Below are 13,496 nucleotides of genomic sequence, written 5' to 3'. Positions count from 1 at the left end.
AAGCATTTGCCCATGCTTTTCCATCTCACTTTAATTGGAGGCAACTGTTCCAGCTGGACTGCCTGTCTTATACACAAGATGATGACGCTGTTAACAGGATGCAGGTTCCTCAAACCATCTGTCTCTAATGGCAAGATGCTGGGCTATCTTCAGCATCTTCCTACCGGCTGTGTTTTTCAGTGGCAATGAAGATAACATTTCTGTTCATGCCTCATCTGATCTAGTGACCAAATACTCGGACTTTTCTGGTAATTCTAACGTTCTTCCAGAAATGTCTAATTAATGATCTAACTTTTCTCAATATATGATATCTAGTTAGTACTATGTTTCCATGTAGTCATGGAAAGGTAATAAAAAATGTGGTATGCAATGATGTTCTCATGTAGCTCCTACAGCAATTGTACCTCTGAGCTCAGGACACTGGATTCTGAAATTCTGCTTTCCTTTTGCAGTGAGTATGCATCTGTGCTTTTCTGGGCTCCTGATGCAAACTTAACAATAGCTTCATTAGAACGACCAGGAGAGACTCGGTAAAAAGCCTGAGAAATAGAAGATTAAGGAGAATGTCTAATATTGTTATTGTGAGTCTTAAATGAATACATTACCTGTCCGTTTCTTCAGGAAAGAGATAGCAGGCCAATTGGGATTGTTTTTAAAGTATTTGATACATTGTCTCCTTCACTGGAAGTAGAGCAGAGGATGCAGTTAACATGTTCTTGGTTGGTTTGGGTTTATTTCTCTTTATAGTTGTCTCACAAAACATCAGAATTAAGAATGAGAAATGATTAAAATGCAAAGCCCAAAAGCTGTATGTAGCTTCAGCTCTCTCACAGACTCCAAGTGAAGTAAAAAACAGCTTCAGGGTACAGTTGACATTCAGCCTCTGGTACAAGACATGCAGTAGGAACATTATGCTCCTAAAGAACTTATCCCACGTACAGACTTAACAAGAACCTCTATTCTATCTTTTCTCCTGGAGGAAATATAGAATCAATCACAGAATCATAGAATCATAGAATGGCTTGGGTAGAAAAGGACCACAATGATCATCTAATTTCAACCCCTCTGGTTCAGGATCACCAACCACCAGACCAGGCTGCCCAAAGCCTCATCCAGCCTGGCCTTGAATGCCTCCACATTCAAGGCATCCACAACCTCCTTGGGTAACCTGTTCCACCCTCTGTGTGAAAAACTTCCTCCTAAGATCTAACCTAAACCTCCCCTGTCTCAGTTTACAACCATTCCGCCTTGTCCTATCATTATCCGCCCTTGATATCATTATCCGCTGTCCCCCCTCCTGTTTATACGCTCCCTTCAAGTACTGGAAGGCCACAATGAGGTCTCTCCAGAGCCTTCTCTTCTCCAAGCTAAACAATCCCAGTTCCCTCAACCCTTCTTCATAGGAGAGGTGCTCTAGCCCTCTGATCATCTTACTGGTCCTCATTTGGACTAATTCCAAAAGCTCTGTATCTTTCTTGTACTGGGGGCCCCAGGCCTGGATGCAATACTCCAAATGGGGCCTCACAAGAGCCGAGTACAGGGGGACAATCATCTCCCTCTCCCTGCTGGCCACCCCTTTTTTAATGCAGCCCAGAACACAGTTGGTCTTTCGGACGGCAAGTGCACTGCTGGCTCATGTCCAGCTTCTCGTCCGCCAGGACCCCCAAGTCCTCTGCACGGCTGCTCTCAAGATGTTCTTTGCTCAGTCTGTATAAACAGCTACAATGGCCCTGGCCTAAGTGCAACATCTTGCACTTGGCCTTGTTGAACCTCATTATGTTCACGTGGGCCCACTTCTCCAGCCTGTCCAGGTCCCTCTGAATGGCTTCCCTTCCTTCCAATGTATCAACTGCACCGCTCAGCTTGGTATCATCTGCAAACTTGCTGAGGGTGCACTCAATGCCATCATCTGTGTCACTGATGAAGATGCTCAAGAGCACCGGTCCCAAGACCGACCCCTGAGAGACACTCTGACACAGAACCATTGATCACAACCCTTTAGCTGCGACCAGCCAGCTAATTCTTAATCCCTTGAACACTCCATCCTTCAAATACATACCTCTTCAATTTAGAGAGAAGGATGTGGTGAGAGACCATGTCAAAGGCTTTGAAAATGATAGCTTTTCCCTGACCGGGAATCGAACCCGGGCCGCGGCGGTGAGAGCGCCGAATCCTAACCACTAGACCACCAGGGACTACTTAATATTTACTTTTTTGTCTTTCAGGAGAAATCACAGAAATCATAGAATCTTTTCTCCTAGAGGAAACATTTAATTGTGAAAGAAGAAACAAATAAGATAAACTATAGGCATAGCAGCCTGAGTGAAAGAGTGGCGGTTTGGGTTAGGAGATGTGAGGGAGATTTTGCCACAAGGTGAGTGGCGAAGTTGGCAAGGACAAAGACAGATGACAAAGGAACACAAATGGAAAGGGCTGAGGGAGGGTGAGCAGCTTTCCACCAGCTAATATTGATGTGAAACCTTCTACCTAGGGTGCTGGTTACTTGAGAGATCCTGTCTGGAGTAATACCCTCCTCCTCTTACATTTTTTTTCTTTCCTTTTAAGCTTAGCTCAGCACAAGATAGTAAACAAAAAAGCTTGCTATATGGTTATAAACACCAGTGCAGACCCCTGAGTTCTCACTCCCAGAGGATTTTTCTTCCTTAGAAATGAAATATCATTTGAATTTTGATATGAAATATTTAAAGTGGTTGTTTTGACAAGAGTAGGAAAAAGGCAAGATTGGGAGATGGCAGCACAAACAAGAACACTAAAGCATCTAGAAGACTCCAAAGTAGGACCCTCTAGAGGGACAAAGAGGACATGATCTCTTCCTGAAGGAAGGTGAGAGTGCAGGGATGGGCAGGAATAAAAAGAGAACTGCATTTTTGAATATTTCAGCTGCTGAGTTCTCCCATAGCCTACAACCAAGTGGAGAAAAGCACTGATTTTCAGGATTTGCTGTGGCAATCTGGAAAGCATTGTGCTCTTGGAAGGACAAGATTCACACTATTAAGATCAATTCAAATTATGATTTGGAGAACATAAACACCATTCTAAAGAAACATATTTCTCAGCAAAGGCTGTTCTATAGGCAGAAATCATTTGAAGATGCTCCTGTCTAAAAAGCATTATACTTCAATTGTTTCTCAGACTTTGAGAATACTTTGATAAACTCGAGGCCAGGAAAGGGAACACCAAGACTTATGGTCTCTATGAGACTTCATAATTATTTTCTATTGCATTTTCAGATATTCTGGTATCGATTCTTTTAGCTGGTGGATTTGTGAGATTCCTGAGATCTGGAAGCAGTGAGTTACCAGCAGCTCATTCATAGACATCACAAGAGCTTAGTCTATTGTGTCTCTGAAAAAAACAAGAGTAGAAGATGCTTGTGGTGAAAAAAATAAGTATTGTACTTACATACAGAAGCAGTTACTGAAATATTTGTTGGTGGTGTTTTGTTTTATTTTCCGTAAATCAATGAGCTATTTTCATTCCAAACAAAAGACAAACTTAAGGATTTGATTATTTCTCAAATATTTTAAAGTTGCAGGTCTGAGCATAATTTCAACTTGTGTGTTTACATTTTTAATTAAAGCAAAGTCTTACTGCTCTTGAAAGAAAATACGTTGCAATCAGACCATACAGCCACTTTTAATCCTGTGCAATCAGTTGAAAGAACAAATGTAATCACAGAAGTAAAAAAAAAAATGGTGTTATTATGCAGCATGGAAAATTCTCTTCTGAAAGACAAAAAAATAAATATTAAGTAGTCTGAAATATTATCAATTTAAAATAACGTGGAAATAAGGAATGTGGTTTGGGAGTAATTTATTAGTTGAAACTGTTCTGAGGTGGAGTCTTATAATTTTATGTGCAGTATTAAACAATTCATTTCCATGGGACTGGAGTTCCAGAGTTCTCCATCCAGTCTCAAATGCTTTCTTTGTTCCTAGCTTTTGGCACCAAAGAAAAAACATCAATTATACCATTTATATATAACACTGTTTCTGGCCTCTGAGACTGTGTATATCAGGTACCAAAATAAAAATTTCTTGTTTAAATTCTAACCTACTTGAGCATTATATGAAATCACTCAATCCCACTATTTGGGCTCAGAGATGTGAGCAAGATATCATGCAATGATGTCAAGGAAAACCAACTAGTTATGCAAATTAAAATTATCTCACATTTTCCTCAGAAAATACACATGCTCAGATGCTTGTCAGTAATCACGTGATAAGCATTAAGCAGCTACTCCACAGTAAGCTGTCGACATGCTGAAATCCACAGAATTACAGAAACTTGCCCTTGCAGATATATTTCTTGAAAAACAGCAACTTGCTGAATAATGTTAGGTCTTCTCCACAGCTAAGAGGCACATCTCAGTGTTTCCTACCACAGAAAATACTAATTGCTGAATAAATTATATTTGAAAGTAAACACAATCCTGAAACAACTGTAACAAAAATAGTATATTATGTCAACTGAGTGTCTCAGGAATCTATCAAGGATCTCTAGTGAAAACTACGTGGGATGTCTATGTAGTTGTGTGGACCCACTCCAGAGATCTATATCTAAGGTAGCACCTTACAACAGAAAGAACAAGAATGATAGACACTTTCAGTTAGAAGGACGGTCCTTTTTGGTTTTTTTCTTCTCCTCAGTTAAACTTCTTTAAGAACAGCTATGTGGCTGTGAAATGTGTTGAAGGTAAGCAACCTTTATGTCCAGTGAGGAGATAGAAGTCATGGCCCTGGCTGGATGGCATCACCCAGAGCCACAAGGTGACCAGAACAGCACACAGTTGCAGGTTTTTTGGTCATCTCTGAGTAAAGATAAAAGGGGAAGGTGAGAACATAAACATATGCATCTAGCAAAAATCAACAAATCAAGCAAATGTTGTACTGATCTTAGTAACCAGCCAAACATGGTCACAAGGCTGGCAGTGGGGGATTTCAGTTTATGGGTTGGTTCAGCCTGGTTTTGAGAATGGATGAAAATTTTCAAGAGTGGAAGATAATTTCCCTGAAACTGATTTTGCATGCTAATATCCATTAGTCTAAGGAATCAACTGCCAAAAATAAATAAATAAATAAACAGAACCAACCAACCAACCAAACAAAACCCAACAAAAACACAACAGAATAAGTTACAGATTTCAAAAAAGCAGACTGAGAAACTGATGGGAAGAACTTCTGAATAAAACCAACATCTTTGAAGATGAAGAAGTGCAGAAGACTGACAGCTATTAAAAGAGCCTGTGTAAAATGCGGCAAACTATCACACTGCAAAGAAAAAAAAAAGAATTAAAAACAGACAAATACAGTTGTCTCATAAGCTCTTTAGAAACTTGAAAATCAAAAAGATACCTTGAAAAATGCAGGGGAAAAAAAAAAGGAAAAGAGATAGTATAACGTGTAGACAGAGTTGAAATAATCATGTACAGGATTAAAATTGAGGTTCAGAGTTCAAGGAAATAAAGGAGAACTAAGAACGAAATGTGCTAACTGGATTAAGAGTAAGAGAAAGACAAAAAGAAGTTTCGGTATACCACCAATTTGAGAAAAGCAAAAGAAAACAGCAATTTATGTGTAATATGCATAAAGGTTACATGCTTTCTTTGCCTCAGCTTGGTAAGGAAGGATTAATTGCAATCATTTAATTATTGACATTAATTTAAGAAGAGGATACAAGAACAACAAAGAAGAGAAAGAAAATTAGTTCTAACAAGACGTACATTAAATCTGTCTGTTGAAGAGAAGTGGAAGAAGAAAAAAAAACAAAATTGCCTTTAAAAAGAAGGAAAAAAATCAAACCTAGAAAGTTACATATCCATCATCCCAGTTTCAATCCCCTGAAAGAATGGATCTACAGAATAATAGGGAATAAAAAAAGCCTGCATAGATTTGTAAATAATGCAACCCATCAAAGGAGCCTACTTCTTTCTTTGGCAAAGTAGCTGGCCTTGTGGCTGAGAGGGGTTGATATGATTCATTTTGAGTTTAGCAAGGCTCTCAGAACTATTTTATCTAGATCCTTGTAGCCAAAGTGGGGACATATCCTGCAGATACAATCACTAAAAGTAGGTGAATTGCTGATTGATGAAGTCCTCTTCATAGGAGTTAATCAAGGATTCGCTTTCACACTTCAAGGACATAGAAGCTGGTCCTACAGGGGTCAGAGTCATTAGCAGTCCCAAGATTATACTTAATAGCTGAGATGATGGAACGGAGAGTGTGATCATAAGATTTGAGAATGACATCAACATGAGGAAAGAGAAATCAAAGAAGGACAGGAATGTAAAGTGGTTTTCAGTGAGATGGAACTCAGTAAAGCCATGTACAAAAAGCTAAATTTAGTCAGAAGACTTTCATGTATAATGGGACACATCTGTCTGTCGGCACTTCAGGAAGGAATCATGCGCAGCTATAGAATGAAATGATAAAAAAGTGAGATTTTATTCAAGGATACATAAAAAATCATTAGTAAGATTAGATCATGCTCATGGCTATTGAAGGATAAAGTGGAGGTCAGTCTTGGAGTGACACTGAACACATGGCACCTGACGGGTGTTATCTGGTAGAGCAATAGCAAACAGAGAAAGAGTCCAGAAGAGATTTCAAGAATATGAAGAAGCTTACAGAAATGACTTAGAGGAAGGAAATGAGATTGCTTTGTGGTGGTGGCAAAGGTAAAGCCAGCCCTCAAAGCAGAATATAATGGACTTAGGAATCTTCCGCAATGCTCTCCCTTTGCCATTATTTTGCCAGGCTACTTCTGCTTCAGCTGTCTGCAGTGGCTCTGTCTTTATCCCTGTTGTCTTCCATAAGTTTCACAGCTTTACTGACTCCATTGCTCTGGGAAAACCATAATAAAGCATAATAAAATGCATCAGTATTTATGCACATTCAGCTTTGTTTATTCATCAGCATTGGAAGATGCATTAATACAGCAGATGGAGCTATAAATGACAGGTACCAATGGACAAACAGGGTGGCTACCTTCTCCATTCACCAGCCCTGGGGCTGTGTGAACCCAGAGCCACCCGCTGACACTGCCATGATGCTCTCTGTCAGAGCAAAAAGCACTGGAGTTAGAAATAGCAGAGAAGCCTGAAACTTAGCTGTCAGGGATGGAATTATAGCTGTAATATACAAGTTTCAAATGCCAGTCAATTTGTAGTATTTTCTTCAGTCTGTGACTTCATTCTTGGAATGACAGAAATTATTGCAAAAGGTGTATTCTTCAATGCTCTAAGGACTGGCTGACATCACAGTTTAATGTGTTGATTAATATAATTTCCCTATTTCCTTCTGCTGCTGATCTCTCAGTAACAAAATGTGAAGTAAAAAACAGCCCATGGGTATCTTTACGGTTACCCTGCTACAGCAGTATCTCAAATCTTTCTGTGCTCATTCATCCCTGCGGGAAAATAATTCTCTTGTGTTTAAAATTCTAAGAATTTCAGCAAACAAAATGTTTCAATGCAGTGATTAGGTTGCCCTGTGATGGTGTACAGTCATGTAGTGTTGTTTTTATTAAGAATAACTCAAACGGTTTGCATCTCAGGAACAGAAACACACTGCTACAGTCCTAACTCTCTTCAACCATGTCCAGATGTAAATATAGCAGACAAATGCGGCACAGAGCTGCAGGATCTACTTCTGTTTGCCTTATGTTTAACCACTTAGCCCTTCAAAATCTCCCTGTGCTAAACTGCATGAGCCCTTGACCGCATCGATCTTGTATGCATTATGTCGAATCGTAACTGTATTTCCTATCACTAAACCCATACAGTGCTTTCAAATAATTCTTTCTGGTTATAGCTGGCCTTAACAGGATAGAAAGGGAACAGAGTGAAGTCAGCGTGGCTGTGCATTGCAGTGTGATATTTCTTGGTTTTCCAATATTTTGAGTGTTGCTGAATTCATCGTTCTGGAAAGACAAGACTTATCCCTGTGCACTGACTAGCTTAAAAGGATTTATGAAAAAAAAAATACGTTGCTTCTGAAATGGTGGAGTTTATGTAGCATAGACCCAAACTGGATTTTCACAGGACTTGCAGCATTTCAACGCTATGGCTAAGTTGTATGCTTTGTTTCTCAGTGATATAAGAGGCACATGTGAAATGCCCTTGTAGGCATGGTGTTACATGCAGACACATGTGTAGAATTCCCTGCAAGCAAAGTCATAGTTTAACAAGCCCATTACACATGCCATAAGGCTGCAACCACTTCTCACGGTTATAGACCAGCAATTCTTGTCAGTGTTTTTTATGCCTGAATTTGCTATAATAAAAGGATTGGTACTGGAGAGAATTTGTCATGAGGGCAACTCAAGACTCCTCCCTAGGAATATTTGCCAGAGTCAGTTACCTGGCCGAGTCCTCTTGGGTCCCACTGGGTCAGTGGGTCTCTAAGTATGGAAGAAGACACAGAATGCAGAGCTCAGAGCATTATTGTGACTTTCTACTGTGTGATGAAGAGCAATAAAGTCCTCTTTCCCTGCAGTTTGGAGGAAGGCTAGCCAGGAGACTGATGGCTCCCACAAAGCCTTTGTGTTTTGGCACAAGTCTTAAAAAGCACAGATATTTTCCTCAAAATCAAAGGAGTCCTGAATTTGTTCCTTTTTTCTGCTCCTGAAGTGCTCGCTGTACATGGATACTTGTGCTGTCAGATTTAACTCATTGAAACATTTGTACAGCTAGTTTTAAGCTCAGGTACATAAGCTGTCCTTCAGGAATGGTGTATTTGATGTGAAATGGAATAGTATTAGACAGCAGAAGGGCTGAATTCCCAAAATGCTCAGCCGGAGCTCCTGCAGAACAGCAATGAGATGAGACAGGACATCTGCACCTTCTCATGGAGGGTGGCTGTGAGCGTAATTGCATTGTGTTGGTTTTGGAGGCTCTGATAGAAACTGGGGCTTAATACCACCAGTTTTCCCTGCTGGACTTTGTACTATCTATGACAATACACACAAACACAGCAACACAGAGAACTAGTCTTTTTTTTCTCTGAGAGTCCCAGCACACAGACAGAATGGAACAGGCTGCCCAGAGAGGTTGTGGATGCCCTCTCCCTGGAGGTGTTCAAGGCCAGGTTGGATGGGGCAGCCTGGTCTAGTATTGAATGTGGAGGTTGGTGGCCCTGCATGTGGCAGGGGGGTTGGAAATTCATGATCCTTGACATCCATTCCAACCCTGGCCATTCTGTGATTCTGTGATTCTGTGAAAATAAAATTTAAACAAACACTTAAATCACACAAGAAAAGAAGCAGAAAAACAAACAAACAAAACAACAAGAAAACAGCCAGCACCCAACAAGACCAGTTAGGTCAGCAAAGTACAAAATCAGGCTAGAGTCATAGAATTTGTTCAGAAAACTATCTTTTTTTTTTTGTCATTTTGGGAAGAATGGTAAACATTCAACTGTTTCAATTCCAGTATTTGAGAAAGGAAAACAAAAAATTAGAATTGGTGCCTGGTTAGCTGCTGGACTCTCAAAGTGCAACTGCATTATGCAGACGCGCTTACTTGCACAGACACAGTGCTGTGTAACTGATGTACTGCTGACTGCTCTGGCAGTGCCTGCCCTGCCTTTCCAGCTCCTCTTGCCCTCACCACCTTCTCACTGTGGATCAGTAACTTTTGTTTCTGTATTTATCTCTCCTCCCTAACATTAGATACAGCCTCATTTTTTCTCTTAGGTGCTCAAATTCCACTCCTCTCCTTCATGCCCTTCTCTCCCTCATGTATTATTTTTCTTATTTAGCTGATCCTGCCCTTTTTCAACCCAATTGCTCTTCATCAATTTTCAGTGTTTCTCTTAATGAAGATAATTCCCACTATCCTCCACCTACGTTGTTTCTACATCCTCCCCAGTATTCCCTCATGGATATCTGCTACCACCTTTTTCAGCTCAGGAGTCCCCCAGCTTCTCTGTCCCTTTGCCTTTGTCCCAGTCAAATCTCAGTCTCATTTCTATTTCAGTTTTTGAACTGAAAATCTCCATTTCTGTCTGTGAACAAGAGTTAAGCTCAGGCAAATGGTGAAAAGGGCTTTAGGAAAAGAGAAGGAAAATTTCACATTTCTTCTCTGGGATCCCAACCAGACAAGACTTTGGTTGCTTTGCTTTCAGTGTGAAATATATTCACACAAGTATTACAGACTAGATAAGTTTCAATTTACTCTTTTTAGAGCACACAAAAGACTGCACACTAGGCATGTTTTTTGGTCAAGTTTGTTCTGCTTTGATTAGTAGAACTCTGAAGAGACTCGTATTCTAATTTTGCTCTTCTGATGTTCTTGCTAAATTTTCCTGAAAATCACTGTGTTCTGTCTCTTGTGACTTTTGCATTGCATATCCATCTTCTATGAGTTCTCTTTGAGACAGATTTCTCAATAGTTATCCTCTTTGAAATACGACTGGTGCCAAACCAATGGCCATGTTTTGGCACACACCCTTTGAAGCAGATGCCCTTATACTGATTTCAGCTTTTCTTCACCAGTTCTAGTTTCATCTTACTCCATTTTAGTGTGTATTTGTTCCCTCCTAATCCATCTTTTTGGTTGTTCCATACAAAAATCAGCTAGATTTTATTTCTGTTCAGCCTGGAAGTTACCACAGGAGCACCGTACAGTACAGAAGAAAAGTGTCTATTCCAGCCCTGAGCAGCTGGAAAACACAATTGCTAGAGAAGCCTAATTCCCAAAACAGACCATGTTCTTGCTATCCCTGGGAAAGAAAAATGTGAACTGATGAGAACTGTGAGCCTGCTGGGAAAGGATAGACCCATCAGGATCTCCAATTCCAGGTCATTTTTTAGAAGATATGCAGAATAGAATTTTCTCTAGGTGTGGTCACATTTTCCACTGTTTTTCTCAGGGAAGCCAAAGCAGTAGAAACTATCCTTGCAAAATATCAGAACTTGAATCCAGTATTCTGATTAAGAGATTTCCTGTATTTCTCTGAAGTGACAAGAAGAGAAGGAATTCTTTTTCCAAACAGTAATTTTTGATTTGGCTGAGCTTCCTGTGCTGACATTTCTATATTTAAAATTCAGGCAATAAATAAGTACCTAAAATTCCATAAGGAAGAGAAAGATGAGATGAAGATTTTTCCTTCCTTCTGAGAAGGGAACAAATAATCTGAGTGGAGCTTTTCTTCCTGGAATGATGACCAGTATTCATTGCTATGTGTGCTGGGAGCTGCTTCAAAGCAGAACCCCCCTTTGGGATGTTTTAGCTCATATCACACCTCCCTGAAGTGCATGGTGGCATTCTGCTTGCTGGAACGAGAGCTTGGAGCCAGCTTCCCAGCACTGACGTGCCACAGTGTGGGAGGTTTCCAGTAGTAACGTGCCACTTGCTTGGATAAGGAGTACACCACATGTTACAGAATATTGCTTTCCCCATTGCATTTGCCTTGCTTTTCCAGTTGGTGTTTTTAAAGGAACTGAAATGAATGCATTTTCTAGAATATAAAAATATTCTTAATGCATTGGCTACTTGCATAATAATAACAACAGGAATAGTGGTATGTGTGCATAAATCACCATGTTCTCATGGCTTTGCACACAAAGAGATGTTGGCTGCCTTACCTGTTGCTGGTCAGCTGTGTGACATCTTGAAAGGAAGGGAAAACATGAGAACTTCCTTGCTGAAACCTTCATTGCTCCCAGTACTGCATGTGATGTAGCAGCAGGCTGTCCATTCAGAGCAAATGGTCTCCAGAGAAGTTATGCAGAGAGATGGGAGATTCAATCATACTCGCTAGAGGTCTTTCAAGAGCATACATCTTTAACTGCTCTGATGTAAAGCCCTCTAAATCACAGAATCACAGAATGGCCTGGGTTGGAAGAGACCTCAAGGATCATGAAACTCCAATCCGCCCACCACAGGCAGGGCCACCAACCTTCACATTTAATGCTAGACCAGGTTGCCCAGGGCCCCATCCAACCTGGCCTTGAACACCTCCAAGGATGGGGCATCCACAACCTCTCTGGGCAGCCTGTTCCAGCACCTCACCATTCTCAAGGTGTAATTAACAAGGAACTTGTTAAAACTGAGGCAGGAGGAAACCTGTTGCATTCTGCAGAACCAAAGGACCTTCTCAGAAGAAAGTCTAGATGAAGCCTAGAGTAGAGCAGCTGCAGCAGCTCTGTGGTAGCTTTGTTCAGGTGAAGTCCTAGCAAATGAGTGCCTGGAACAGGGCACAGAATGCATTTGTCTGTAGCCTTCACTGTTTGCATCAACACATCTTTGAAAGGGAAAAGCTTCTTCTCTAGTCATGTCAGGCTAGAGAGCGTCTTCAAATTTTTTATTATTATTAATTTTAATTATTTTTGTTTAAGTCCTTAGTACAGAATTCCAAATGAAAGCCTAGAAGGGCTGAAGTAAAGTGAAGACTAATTACTCATGGCACGCTATAATGTATTATGAAAATGTAATATCCATAGAGAAAGAAATCAAGTTAGTGAAAAATCGATGTTGTTACAGGCAGCTCTATTATATGGTGTATCTACTTGCTTTTATCAAAAGCTTACAAATATCTGAAAGAAAAGACTAATGAATCATTCATTAATTCTTTTAAAGAGTTCAGTGATGAGGCTGTGACCCATTTAATGATTTTATGTTTTTATTTTCAATTTTTTTCTTGTTATAGATTTAACTGTCAGTGCTACTTTGAAGGGATGGACAAGTTAGAGATTGGCTTTGTTTCTCCCATTTCTCATTACCAGCAAGACATCGAGAAGTAACAAACTTGTTGACAAAGCTAGTAGTTGATTCTGCCTCACAATTTGGCACAGTGTCTTGTGCTAAAAGATCTTCACATCTAGCTTCTACTCAAAGAATGTTTTCACAGTTCAGTATCTAATGCAGGAGAGCATATCCCACTTTCCTTTCTGGTGAAGATCTTAAGAATCCTCCAGCTTCTTCTTCTTGGCAGCCCCCAGTTGTTCATGGGGGCAAAGATGCTCAGCCTCTGTTACTGGTACTTCAGCACACACCCACATATTACTTTGCACAACACAAACAAAACAAAGAAACAACAACAACAGAGTCATCAGATGGCCCTTTCATCCAACTGGGGTGAGCAGATAGTTTCGGTATTCCCATGCTACTTGATATGTGACTGATGGAAATGCAATTGGAGACAGAGAGGGGATTTTTGCAGGAAAAGGACATTGGAGTAAAGGAAGGAGGAAGGACAAGGAGGATATTTGGGTAATTAAAGCCCATGCCTAAGAGTCATCTAAAAGAGCACCTCTCATGACATTCATCTACGAACACTTTTTGTCCATATTCCCATTGAAAGTGACATTTCTCCATTCATTTACACAACAGGGAACCTGTTTACTGAAGAGCTGTATTTTATTATGTATAAGAAATAAGTCATACTGTATATATTCAGATCCAGATTTCCTTTAATGATTTACTGTTTCAGCTCCTTGTGTTTCCCTGTCCACACCTGGCAATAAGCAGAGAT

General features: G+C 40.2%; 1 non-coding gene across 1 annotated transcript; it reads right to left on the bottom strand.

Annotated features, from left to right (window-relative positions):
- Nucleotides 1-2,123: 2,123 nt before the first annotated feature.
- On the bottom strand, nt 2,124-2,195 carry TRNAE-CUC (transfer RNA glutamic acid (anticodon CUC)). The gene has a single exon. It is a non-coding gene; the product is annotated as a tRNA-Glu (tRNA).
- Between the last annotated feature and the right edge of the window lie 11,301 nt (nt 2,196-13,496).

The sequence above is a fragment of the Meleagris gallopavo genome, chromosome 2 (assembly GCF_905368555.1).
Source record: "Meleagris gallopavo chromosome 2, MGAL_WU_HG_1.1, whole genome shotgun sequence".
Classification (NCBI taxonomy): domain Eukaryota; kingdom Metazoa; phylum Chordata; class Aves; order Galliformes; family Phasianidae; genus Meleagris; species Meleagris gallopavo.
This window is presented reverse-complemented; position numbering and strand designations above follow the sequence as displayed.